Source organism: Peromyscus leucopus, chromosome 4, assembly GCF_004664715.2.
Source record: "Peromyscus leucopus breed LL Stock chromosome 4, UCI_PerLeu_2.1, whole genome shotgun sequence".
Classification (NCBI taxonomy): domain Eukaryota; kingdom Metazoa; phylum Chordata; class Mammalia; order Rodentia; family Cricetidae; genus Peromyscus; species Peromyscus leucopus.
In genome coordinates, this window is record NC_051066.1 from 120,236,031 (window position 1) to 120,239,125 (window position 3,095).

The 3,095-nt window shown below is 44.9% G+C and overlaps 1 pseudogene; it reads left to right on the forward strand.

Moving 5' to 3' along the window:
* On the forward strand, positions 1–1,638 carry LOC114709415 (annotated as a pseudogene).
* Positions 1,639–3,095: the final 1,457 nt, after the last annotated feature.

Here is a 3,095-nt window from a genome sequence, read left to right on the forward strand (position 1 = left end):
ATGTGTCAACTCCAGGGTTTGGCCAACACTTTGGCCATGCTATGCTTTTTACCTGCGCCTACTCAGCTATCTCAGGACCAACTTGAAGCTGAAGAAAGAGAAAGATCTCAGAGATCGTGGCAGACCTTGCTGGTCTCCTCTCAAAGGGAGCCTCCCCCATACGGATACCGGAAAGGCTGGATTCCACACTTGTTAGAAGATTTTGGAGATGGAGGTGCTTTCCCAGAAATCCACGTGGCCCAGAATCCACTGGATATGGGGTGAAAGAAAAAAATGTCGAATGCACTGGCCATTCGGGTGGATCCTGAAGGGAAAATTAAATACGATGCAATTACTCGACAGAGGCAGTCCAAAGACAAGGTCATTCACAGCAAATATACTGACCTGGTTCCAAAGGTTATGAATGCAGATGACCCAGACCTGCAAAGGCCTGATGAAGAGGCTATTAAAGAGATAACAGAGAAGACAAGAGTAGCCTTGGAGAAGCCTGGGTCATAGAAGGTTGCTGCGGCCAGGCCAGTTCGTGCAGCTGACAAGCTGGCTCCTGCTCAGAATATTGTCTACACACCATCTCAGCAAGGAGTAGCATTCAATGCTGGAGCTAAGCAGGGAGTTATTCGGGTGGTAGAAATGCAGAATGATCCAATGGAGCTGCCAAGATTCAAGATTAATGAGAAAATTCCCCGGGGGCCACCATCCCCTCCTGCACCCGTAATGCATTCTCCTAGTCGGAAGACGACTGTGAAGGAACAGCGAGAGTGGGAGACACCCCCGCCCCTTGTATTCCCAACCAGAAGAACACAAAGGGTTACATAATTCCTCTGGATAAATGGCTGGCTGCGGATGGAAGAGGACTTCAGACCGTACACATCAGCGAAAATTTTGCCAAACTGGCTGAAGCTCTATACATTGCTGATTGAAAGACTCATGAAGCTGTGGAAGTGCGAGCCCAAGTGGAGAGAAAGGTGGCTCAAAAAGAAAAAGAGAAAACATGAAGAGAACCCTAGAGAAATGGCCCGGAAAGCCAGAGAGAGGAGAGCTGGGATCAAATCCCATCTTCTGGGATGGAGAAGCACATGAAAGGGATGAAATTCATCATGACAGGCGGAAAGAGAGACAGCAAGACTGGAATCTTTCCAGGGCAGTTCCTGAGAAGAGGTCAAAACTGCAGAGAAATGAAAATCGAGATATCAGTGAAGTCATTGCTCTTGGTGTGCCCAGTCCTGGATCTTCCAATGAAGTTCAGTGTGACCAAAGGCTCTTCAGCCAATCCAAGGTATGGACACTGGATGTGCAGACGGAGAAGGTGAAATTTATAAAGTATATGATCAGGCCTGGAGAGGCGGTAAAGATATGGCTCAAAGTATCTACAGGCCAAGTAAAAATCTGGACAAGGATATGTATGGTGATGACCTAGAGGCCAGGATAAAGACCAACAGATTTGTTCCTGATAAGGAGTTTTCTGGTTCAGGCGGTAAACAGAGAGGTCGAGAGGGACCAGTTGAGTTTGAGGAAGATCCTTTTGGTTTGGACAAATTTTTCTGAAGAAGCCAAACAGCATGGTGGTTCTAAAAGACCCTCTGATAGCAGTCGCCCTGAGGAACATGAGATGAAGGCAAGAAGCGGAGGAAGGAGTAGACAGGCTTCTCTTCAGAGCAAATGATCTCTTCTTATTCAGCAACCCTACTGATGCAAGTCTATGGGAAACCCTTTGTAAATGATCAGGATAGAAACCAAATCTTAGCCACAGATCCCGGCACCACTTTTTATTCCAGGAGATGGGAAGTTGAACACTCTACTTTGGATTAGTTTTTTTTTTTTTTTAAAGAATGGGTTATGTTTGTGCTTCTCCCACCATGCAGGCACTTATAGGAAATACTGCCCTACACAGAATGAAGACCACTTCCTTGTGTGTGACACTTACTAATCCAGGGGTATTATTTTGTGTAAGAACTTCATGAATAAAATTACCCCCAAACGGTGAGTAGGATAATGTCCGCACACTGGCACTATGCTACCAAACGTATTTGCCGTGTCATGCTGTTTGGCCTCGCAGTGGGGAAGCTAAGGTCTTGCTCAGTGCAGCTCTTGTTTCAAATAAACACATTTAGAAAATAAAAAAAAAAGGAGTGGGTCAAAGAGAGACAAAGAAAGTTGGGGGCGGGAGAGACAGCTCAGCAGTTAAGAGTGCTCCCTGCTCTTCCAGAGGACCCAAGTTTGGGTCCCAGCATCCATGCCAGAAGGCTTCCAATTACCTGTTAGTCCAGCTCCATGGGATTTGATATCCTCTTCTGGACTCCGAAGGCACCGTCACACATGTTGGCATGTACACACAGATGCATGCACACAAATAAAAATAAAAAATAAAGGAAGTCAAGCTCTAGATTAGCATATGAATAACTCATCTATTACTATAGCATGTTTAATAATTTATAGAGGGTTTCAAACATACACTATCTCAACTTAATAATCCCAACAATCCCATTAAACAGATAAAGAAATAAGCTTAAGAGAGTTTGTTTTTTTTTCCGAGATCACAAAGCTAGGATGTAGTGGGACAAGGACATTGGTCAAGAACTGTTGGCGTAACTCTGGAGGGTACCACTCACGTTATCAAAGGAGGGCCTGTTTGTATCCAGGCTTGGAGGCTAGGCAATGAACAGCCTAGACCCCCAGACCTAGTGGCTCTGGGCTGTCTTAGAAATGTTTTCTTTGTATTTATGTGGGTTTTTTTCCCCTATGTTAAGGGCTGATGGGAATGTAAAGAACAAGGATTTGTCCCTGGGCTGGAATTATAGCTCAGTAGGCCCCAGCCTGGTAGGTGGGGTGGTTAGGCAGGGAAGTATTAGGTGATAAAGATAGAGAGTATCCTATTCCTTGGTGAGCATATGAAATGTTATAGTTAAAAAAGGGATAGTGTAGCTGGGTGTGGTGGGATACTTCTGTAATCCCAACACTTGAGGGATACAGGCAGAAGGGTCAAGAGTTCAAAGCCAGCCTCTACTACATAGAGTTAGAGGCCAGTGTGGGTCACATAAGATTATGTCTGAAGAAATAAAAGAAACAATGCATATAGAAAGATGGTAAATGATATA